This window comes from Zingiber officinale, chromosome 2A (genome assembly GCF_018446385.1).
Source record: "Zingiber officinale cultivar Zhangliang chromosome 2A, Zo_v1.1, whole genome shotgun sequence".
In the NCBI taxonomy this organism is placed as follows: Eukaryota; Viridiplantae; Streptophyta; class Magnoliopsida; order Zingiberales; family Zingiberaceae; genus Zingiber; species Zingiber officinale.
The window spans coordinates 111,637,150-111,648,115 of record NC_055988.1 but is presented as its reverse complement, the minus strand read 5'-3'; the positions used below and the strand labels follow the sequence as shown (position 1 = coordinate 111,648,115).

At 39.5% G+C, this 10,966-nt stretch overlaps 1 long non-coding RNA gene across 3 annotated transcripts; it reads left to right on the top strand.

The window, feature by feature from the left end:
- Positions 1-8,089: 8,089 nt before the first annotated feature.
- LOC122039892 lies at positions 8,090-10,725 on the top strand. 3 transcript variants are annotated; one of them, XR_006128425.1, is made up of 4 exons: positions 8,090-8,211; positions 10,137-10,238; positions 10,342-10,578; positions 10,669-10,724. It is a non-coding gene; the product is annotated as an uncharacterized LOC122039892 (long non-coding RNA). The 3 variants fall into 3 exon arrangements; XR_006128426.1 differs by having other exon boundaries at positions 8,144-8,217; XR_006128427.1 differs by lacking the exon at positions 8,090-8,211 and adding an exon at positions 8,910-8,930 and having other exon boundaries at positions 10,669-10,725.
- Positions 10,726-10,966: the final 241 nt, after the last annotated feature.

Here is a 10,966-nt window from a genome sequence, read left to right as displayed (position 1 = left end):
CGGGGAAGACAGCGCCACACCGGCGTTGTTCTGGAAGGCAACTCCCGAGTGGCGCTCGGGCCGACGACGATGGATCAACAGTGGCGCGCAGAGGAGAAGAGAAACGACGGCGCCGGCGCTAGGACAGAGGCTAAGAGGAAGAGGCAAAGGGAAAAAAAAAAAGAACCGCCGCATGAGAGGAGAAGGAAGAGCGCGAGGAGGTTAGGGCACGGGCAGGGGAGGAAACGGCGAAGAAAAAGAAAGAAAAATAAAAAGAAATAATAATAAAAATCAAGCATTTCCTCGCTTAAATGGGGTAGCCTAAACAGGCTTTCTCGAGGCCCCATTTTTATCCCCGTAACCTGAGCCTTACGAGCTCCGAAAAATTCCAAAAAAAATTCTGAAAAATTTCCTTATCATTATTCGTCATTTTTTTTTGTATTTTACATTCTCCCCCACTAATAAAAATTTGGTCTCCAAATTTCGTTATTTACCATTAGCAAATACTAACAATAGGTAAAGAGTATATATGTTGAACGGTAAATTAAATCACATAGCTCAAGTGAAAATATGGGGGTATCGAGCTCAGATAGTATCCTCAAGCTCCTAAGTAGCCTCCTCCTCCGAATGATGCTGTCATTCAACTTTAACCAGTCGAATTGTCCTGTTCCGCAACTGACGCTCTTTTCAGTCCAAAATCCGTACCGGAACCTCCTCATAGGTAACGTCGAGCTGAAAAGGAACAGAGATATCTGTCAGCACACGTGCTGGATCGGGTAGGTATCTCCTCAACACACGTGGAATACGTCGTGGACGCCTGCCAAGGACGGTGGTAGTGCCAGACGATAAGCTACTGCTCCAATCCTCTCCAGGATCTGGAAAGGGCCAACGTACTGCAGAGCTAGCTTACCTCTGAGGCCAAATCTCTTCGCCCCTTTCATGGGTGAAACTCGCAGAAAACATGGTCGCCAATAGAGAACTCCAGGGGTCTCCGTCTCTAATCAGCATAACTCTTCGTGCGGTCCTGCGCCTCTAACATCCGCCGTCTGATAGTACGGACCAACCCTAACCCATGTTGAGCTCTATGAGGTCTCAACAGCTGGGCCTTCTCAACCTCATCCCAGAGGGTGGGTATCCGACAATGCCTACCATACAACGCTTCAAACGGTGTCATCAGGATAGCCGAATGCAAGCCGTTGTTGTAGGCGAACCCTGCCAATGGTAAATGGTCCTCCCAACTGCCTCCAAAATCCAATACACATGTCCTCAGCATGTCCTCTAGAGTTTAAATGGTCCGCTCTGACTGTCCATCTGTCTGCGGATGGAAAGCTGTACTGAAACGGTGCTAAGTGCCCAAGGCCTGCTGCAGACTCTGCCAGAATCGGGACGTGAAACAAGGGTCTCTATCCGAAATAATAATCAAAGGGACACCATGTAATCTGATTATCTCTCAGCAATACAGATCTGCTAATCGATCCAGGGAATCAGTTTTCCAGATCGCTAAGAAGTGTGCGGATTTGGTTAATCGATCAACGACTACCTAAATCGCGTCATGACCTCATCGTGTCCTAGGCAAATCCACCACAAAGTCCATGGTAAAGTGTTCCCATTTCCACTCAGGAATAGGAATCCGCTGAGGTAATTCGGCAAGTCTCTGGTGCTCAGCCTTCACCTGCTCATAGACAAGACATCTAGCTACAAATTCTACGATGTCTTTCTTCATGTCGTTCCACCAATAGGAACACCTTAGATTTCGATACATGCAGGTCCCGCCTAGGTGGATAGCAAATCAGGAGCGATAAGCCTCCTGAATCCTCATCCTAATCGACGACTGAGCATCCATGGTAACCAGAATACCCTGCTCTGTCCATCCCTGCTCCTCAAGGCCCAATTCGGAGAAACCCTTAATCAAATCTGAAACCACAACTTGGTGGCAAGCTAAAGTCCCTCCGGACTTCCTGCTGAGCGCACCGGCAACCACATTAATTTTCCCCGGGTGATAGCTAATGGTATAATCATAATCCTTCAGGAACTCCATCCATCTCCTCTGTCGGAGATTAAGCTCCTTCTGAGTGAACAGACATTTGAGACTCTTATGGCCAGTGAGAATCTCAAATGTAATACCGTACAGATAATGCCACCAAATCTTCAAGGCAAAAATAATGGCGGTCAGCCACAAGTCATGTACTAGGTAGTTCTCCTCATGCTCCTTCAACTGCCGAGAAGTAGGAGACTACCCTGCCGTGCTGCATCAAAACAGCGCCCAAACCCTGTAGAGATGCGTCGGTATGGAGCACGAATCCGTCCTCTCCAGAATGTAAAACCAAAATCAGAGCCGACACTAGTCTCCGCTTCAGCTCCTGGAAGATGGTCTCGTAGTCCTCGAACCGCATGAACTTCACGCCTTTCTTGGTCAGGCGTGTCAGTGGCATAGCAACGCGTGGAAAACCCCCAACGAGCATCCGGTAATAACTAGCTCGACAAAGGGAGTTGCAAGTCTCATGTATAGACTATGACAACTCCTAACTGGTAACAACCTCTATCTCCTGTGGATTCACGGTATACCCCTACTAGTGACCATGTGTCTCAATCATCTCACAGAAGACAATCAAAATGCGCACTACTGAATTCACATATAATGTTTTCGTTGAAACATCCTTAGAACTATGCAAATATGGTGTACGTGATACACCTCAGATCAGGAATAAAATACCCCGTCGTCAATAACGGTAATGAATTCTGATCCAATATCCTAGGGATACCCAAATCATCGCCTAAATGGATAACATCTAGGGCACTATTAGCCTAAATGGATCAGATTGATCCATTGATGCTAGGGTACACTAATCATCGAGTCCATGATAACATCTAGGGCACTATTAGCCTAAATGATAAAACCAAGAACTTATAATGTCCGTAAATCAGACATCCTCAACCATAAGATCCCTAACAATAAATTTGAAATCTAATCACCAACAATAAAAATACCAAAGAATAGATCTACTAGTGTGAGAGCAATGCTCCATCACAGAATATACCACATATGTGGGAGCAACGCTCTACCACAAGAAATCCTCAATATGTGGGAGTAGCACTCCACTACAAATAATCCGTAATATGTATCTAGAATAAATATGGGAGCAATGCTCCGCTACAAGCTATCCGCAATATGTGGGAGCAACGCTCCACCACAAACAATCCATAACATGTGTGGGAGCAACGCTCCACCATAAACAATACATAAGTGCCCAAGGCACCTAACTATTCAGCTAGAGACTGCATGATATCTCTCTACCACAGATCACTGTGGGTAGCATAGGGTATAACAACCTAGTAAGCAAATCAAATCTATAGTCAACTCTATCATCATCCTAGTGGGTCAGTCACCCACTAATAGGAGAATTAGTTGACAGGGTAATACAACCAATAACATAATGTAGACACTCAACATTCTACATTCAACATAGGTAGAATCATCATAATGCTACCAACCATACACCTGGCACACGTGCACACACAACATATGTATGATCGACATAATCCTCCAATTAGTACACACCAAACATACTCACAACATAGGTATAACTCATCGTGATACCTCCAACAATGCATACCGAACCCGTGAGCATATATCAACATAGGTATAATCGACAATCCACCTCAAACAACACTCACATGACATATATACACCTATGCCAAGAGTATAATCAATGTAATACCTCCAACAAATCATAATCGACACGAGTGTACACACAGAACAAATATAATGAACAAGATACCTCAAATATTACACCGAACACATCTGCACATATCACAACTCAGATTAAATCGATAAGATACCTCCAATAAAACACTCAAACACATGTGAACATTTCACAACATAGATTTAATCGACAAAATACCTCCAATAAACCAATCAAACCACTCGGGTATAATCTACTAGAAATTCACAACAATCATAACTGGAAAAGTATACACCCACTACATGCAATTAGACAGTCCATCATAACACTTCTACAACACATAATAATCATATGTACACACCACATAGATATGCAGAATCAACATATTTAATCCAATCAACCTGATATTCCCTATGCTACCTTCTATGTTATCCAACTAGGTACATACAGTCTAAAATTAACGTACCCATGGAATAGGATACATCGATCCTCTATAGATTGACCAAACCGACAACGGTATACAGCTAATTCAGTCTTTTCCCCGTCCGTACAAGCCATATACTAAAATGTGCTCTAGATACCTAACTAAGCACAAATAACCCAAAGATTCGAACCTCTAAAAATAGAGTATGACAATCCCCTACTAATCGAACCAACAAAACTAAATTGATCATCTACTAACTAATCAAGATTACATTAATCCTCTTCAAGCAACTATGGTAAATCAATCCATGACTACCCAAATTAACAAGTGTAAATCAGACTTCTACTGACCGATCTAACAATAGTAAATCAATTATCTACTGATGAAATTAATTAAGATAATATGGTATTCTACTAGCTAAGTCAACATGAATATGTAGATACTATCCACTACCCAGCTAATAATAGCAGAGGCTGGTATGTGCCTCCATCTCCTAACCAACTAGTAGTAACAGAAGTTAAAACTACTGGTGGTATGATATGAAAAATCACCAGAGACTGTAATCCTTGATCTCTATTAGAGTCGACCATGATCAGTGGTTTACCTAACACATAAAATATATGCTATATCAACTAGACATACCTAATAAAGAATGCTAATACATGTCATAAACTGTAATAGTCAACAGGGCATATACTAACAAAAAGTATATGATAAAAATATACCAACATACCTCCAATAGCTTGGAGATGTCCTGCCGCTGCCAAGTCCTAAAATTCGAAAAGTCACATCAAGAAAACCAAATCATAAAATTCGAAACATAGGAAATACGACTCGTAAACCTGGCTCTGATACCAAATAAATTGGTATCAGATAAATCTCAAAATCCTTAACACGATATACAAACAAGTATCGCCAACTTGGCTCTGATACCAAATAAATTGTCACGCCCCGGGGGAGTCCCTGTCAGAAGAAATTTCGGCAGCACCTTCCCTGTACGGCTGACAATCTGAATCTTTTCTACATGCACAATATACCTCAGCCACAGGCGGATGGAATCTACACACAACCACGTAATTTATATGCAGCCTACTCGGCTGATAAAACACACCCACGCAGTTATATGTAAAACTAACAGCCCACTCGGTTGTACCAAAACCAAACATAGTGGAATACAATGAACTACACATACAAACCAAAACACGCACTGCTAGCCGACTAGGCTTACACCACACAACAAAACAACACTCCAGGAACAAAGCCGGAACATAAAACCAAATACACAAATTCATATACCAAAACACAAATAAACAAAAGCGGAGACAGGTCTTCTGATGTGACGTGGAGACCGGCAGACAGGATACTCCAAGCGACTTCATAACGACCTGATACCTGAAAAAGATAGTGTCCATGGGGGTGAGTTCAACAACTCAGCAGATACCAGTTGACATGTATAGTAAGCTATAACAGACAGTAATAACTATGGAGTATAGTCTCCTGGACAAAAAGTGGAAATGTATAATAGAAAAGGCTGAAGAGAACTGTACTCACCAGGGCCTCCTATCAGAAATAGTCAAGTCGTCAGACCAAGAATGTCATAAATCCTGTATGCATGTCAAACATATGCTTCCATCCAAATGCAGCATATAAGTGCAACAAACATAATCAGTAAATGCATAAATGCATACGATACCAATGACATGGTCACCCCTGACGCCAGTCAGCCATCTCACACACAATGGTGAGACCGAGTGGGTAAAGCTGTGACAACCGTGCACTCTGACGTCACTGCTCCTGATGAGTGACCGAGTGGACGAGATGCTGTCGGAGTACACCTATCCTTCTACCCCAAATCATAAATGGGGGAGCGCAATGCTCTCATCTCCCCGGGGGACAGGATGAGTGACCGAGTGGACGGGATGATGTCGGACAATCGTGCACTTTAACTTAGCTCTGATACTAAATAAATTGGTATCAGATAAATCTCAAAATTCGTAACACGATATACAAACAAGTATCGCCAACTTGGCTCTGATACCAAATAAATTGTCATGCCCCGGGGGAGTCCCTGTCAGAAGAAATTTCGGCAGCACCTCCCCTGTACGGCTGACAATCTGAATTATTTCTACATGCACAATATACCTCAGCCACAGGCAGCTGGAATCTACACACAACCACGCAGTTTATATGCAGCCTACTCGGCTGATAAAACACAACCACGCAGTTATATGTAAAACTAACAGCCCACTCAGCTGTACCAAAATCAAACACAGCAGAATACAATGGACTACACATACAAACCAAAACACAAACTGCTAACCGGCTAGGCTTACACCACACAACAAAACAACACTCCAGGAACAAAGATGGAACACAAAACTAAATACACAAATTCATAAACCAAAACATAAATAAACAAAAGCGGAGACAGGTCTTCTAATGTGACATGGGGACCGGCAGACAGGATACTCCAAGCGACTCCATAACGACCTGGTACCTGAAAAAGATAGTGTCCACGGGGGTGAGTTCAACAACTCAACAGATACCAGTTGACATGAGCACTAATCATGTATACAGTCTCCTGAGACAAAAAGTGGAAATGCACACTGAAAGAAGAGGATAAATGGACCACGGCCTATAAGTAAATAGTGTCGTCAGACCAAGAATGTCATAAATCCTGTATGCATGTCAAATATATGCATCCATCCAAATGCAGCATATAAGTGCAACAAACACAATCAGTAAATGCATATGATGCCAATGACATGGTCACCCCTGACGCCAGTCAGCCATCTCACACACAATGGTGAGACCGAGTGGGTAGGGTTGTGACAACTGTGCACTCTGACATCACTACTCCTGATGAGTGACCGAGTGGACGGGATGCTGTCGGAGTACACCTATCCTCCTACCCCAAATCATAAATGGGGGAGCGCAATGCTCTCATCTCCCGGTACACGATGACGGGGAGGAATCTCTGCCGACTACCACGCTGCGTCACACTACCCATGAGCGGACCAAAGGAGCCAAACAAAGTCCAACTGTCTGCCGGCTACCACGCTGAGTCACCAGACCAACGGAGCCAAACAGCAGAACTGTCACACACCTGTCTGATATACCACTAACCCATGAGTGGTGGTGTGTACAGATACATATAACTGGTGATGTGCTCGACAATAATGGAGCAGACTATCACACAGCATGCAATCATGCAAGATGATGCATGACACTAAACATGAAAATATCTTGAACAACATAGCAATATCCATATATAAATATATAAAATGTGTACCATAGGACAATGAACCAAATCAAAGGTACACAGATCAGATAAGTTATCAAAATCCTAGGTCCTGAGCACAATAAGGCATGGTATGTCACTACCTCTATGAGCATATATACAATCATGTGGGTACTATCATAAAATGCATAACAGGGGAGCAAAATAGATTGTAACAGATCAGGTAGTGACCAATCGAAACAAGGACGAACATAGTTACACTATGAGAAAAAAGGTCTACTATGACATTTTCTTAATGACACTTATAAAAAAATGTCATTATAAATACCTTATAGTGACATTTATCAAAAACTTCAAAAAAAAAATAAAAAAAATAACATATTAAACCCTTTATTATGACAGTTTTAATAAATGTCAATATAAAAATAATTAGTTTAATAATTAATGTAACTTAAGAAACACAATTATATTAGGTCGATTCTTTCTTTTCCCTTTCCCTGTGCCGATTCTTTTTCTCACGTCGCGTGATGTTTTTCTCACGCCGCTAGATTTCCTTTCGCCAGTGATTGAGCTCATTCACCTTCGATTGAAATCTCCTCTTTTCCCTACGTCGCACGCCGTAAGTCTCCTTCGATCGATCTCCTCTTTTCCTTCCGTTCGCACGCCGTAAATCGCCAATCGCACACGGCCAGGTTTTGATTTTCGCACACCACCTCTTTGTCCTTGGATTTCATCTTTTCCCTACGATTGTTGCATTTTCCAGGAAAAGGCGCCGAATCTAGGAACGCGCCGAATCCAAGAACGTGCATTTTCGCACACCACCTCTTTTCCTTCGATTGCTGCATTTTCCAGGAACGCGCCGAATCCACCCTTCATCTTCTTAGGTTTGTGTATGTGCTAATCCTCTCTTGGTTCTAGGTTTTTGCAGATTTTTTTGTTTTAGTTTGCTTAGTGTATTGCTTAATCTGCATTAGGATATAGATTTGGTGTATTATGTTGAAGAAACATAATTTGGTGTATTGCTTAATCTTGCTTCATAATTTTCACTAAGCACGATATGAAGAAACATAATACACTAAATCTACATTTTGCAAATCAATTAATTAAGAATCATCAAACTTAGTTGGATATAATCCTAGAATATTTTTGCAGATTTTTTTTGCTATGTATCCAAATTACCAACAATTGAAAAGTCTAACTATGTTTTTCATAGCAACTACAACGTTCTTACCATGTTGTAACAAAAAAGTAAGATCAGTAGCAACTATATAGAAAAGTCAGAACATATTTGATCAAAGTTTTTTGTAGTTGCTACTATCCAAATTACCTCTGCTATGTTTTGCTTAATTCAGAACATAGTTTCTGCAAATTCATTTTCTGCAATATAGTATTAAGAAGCTGCTGCAACTAAACATGCAAAGGAACCTTTTCATTCTAGATTATACTATCTAGACATGCATTTCACTTGCATTACCTCTATCATGATAATTTTTTTTCAATTTATATATAATGTTAAACTTATTTGAATTATTATTTTTTTAGAATCATTATGGATAAGAGTTGGATGGTTTTACCGAGACAAACTGAGGAGTATAGAAATGGAGTTAAGTGTTTATTACAATTCTATACGAGGTTTAGTATCATCTCGCTTTCTAAATGGTAGTTTGAAGTCTATTCAGTCTATTCTTGTTCAAGGTCTTTCCAGTCTATTCTATATAGTGTGAGTCAGTTAATGATCCTAACTCAAAGTCCAAGCCATGTTTTTCAAATATTAATTCAAGGATTTCTTTTGATTTTGTTTACTGTGAACCTTGCATGTGAGGTTGAATTATCTTTTAACTCTTAGTCAACATGTCATTTGTGCTCGACCTTAGTAGCAAGGTAGTTTGAAGTCATAAAGTACACATTTGACTTCTAGTAATGAAGTAAATATCAAATGAAACTTTAAGCAAAATCTTCCGTAGCAACATTGATTCAAGTTTGTTGCTTCCTTGATGGAGTCTACATGCACTTTAGACTTTGAAACTCATAGAATGTATTTGAATGGTAGCAAAAATGTGGCTCGTGCATTTATTTGCCCGTGCATTTACTTTGAAAATCTTCAGTAGCTATGGAATGTCTGCCTGTGTATTTATTTGCAAAATTGTTGCAACTTAATGTTTTGAACTAGACTGGAGGTTGAAATGGCAAAGGAACCAGGCCATATTGTTTGGTTGTCAAACCAGAACCAATCTACATGTAGAAACTAGCTAGAAAGACTAACTGGAAAACTGCAAAGATTTTAAAAATTTCATGCTTCAAGTAAATGGTATGAGAACCTCTAGTAAACAAAGCATGGGACTAAATAGTATAGAACTAGAGGTATTGTCAGTCTATGCATGGATAACATGTTGTAACAACTTGAATTTAGATATAAAAGTTATCTAATTGTGAAAACACAGTGATTTTACAAAGAAGTGAATATTGATTTGTTTAAGAAGTGAACTGTTGCCATTGGTCCTCATCCTGAAACGATGAAAGAATTTTTGTTTATATAGTATAGAACTAGAGGTATTGTCAGTCTATGCATGGATAATATAATTTTTGCTTTTATTTTTGATGTTGCTGCTCCCATCTAACTTCAAGTTTAATTCTTTTGTTACTCCCACCGATTACGTTAAGATAATATAATATTTTTGTTCAAGTTTGATGCTCTTTGGAAACATGCTTCTGTTGATTAGCTTTATTAGCTTCTGTTGATTAGTTTTATTGAAGTAACTGAAGGTGGAAAACATGTTTATTAGATTGGGATGAACTTGAATATTTACAGGAAAAAGAAAAGGGACACCCTCCATCTCGAGTTGAATTATTCCAAGCTTGCTTTACTCATGCCAATGGAAGTCCTTCAAGTATTATTGTAGCAGAAAGATTGGTAAGCTATTTTATACTCTTCAACTATGTTGTAGCAAAAATGATTTATACTCTTCAACTATTTTATACTCTTCAAATTTTTAACTCTATTTTTCTTTTTGTAGATTGGATGTTCTGTTTTGATCAAAAGTTTATTTGATTCAACGAAAATTGTGGCAAAAGGAGTGCTCCATAGCATGGATCCAAATACTATAGTAGGGAGATAAGAACTAGGACCAAATTGGTGTGAAGTAAGAATACAAGTTGTCCTAGAACCATAAGATAGTTTAATTAGACCTTATGATCTTTTACAGAAGTTTAAGGATACACTTGGAGGAATGATATCTTGGCCTTATCATCTGGTATATTTCTTACTTTTCATTGAAATATTATTAATTTTTTATATTTATCATGTAATTATAATTTTAAATAAATACGAAATGCATTTGCAGTTAACAGTAAACAAAGATTACTATTAGGTGGATATGGAATGATACTTTACATTTTCTCGTTTGGTATGATATTTAATCTTTATCATTATTTCTATTAACTTTTTGTCTTCATTGTTTTATTTCACTAATACAAATTCTTTCATTGTATTGGTAGGTGATAGGTACTTGGATTTTTGTGAAGCAATATGACGGTTGAAGATGGTCTACCTAGTTAGTTTTATCCTCATAGATACATGCACAATGGGATATAGATATTTTTGATGTGACAAATTTATTATCCTTATGGATTAGAAAATTA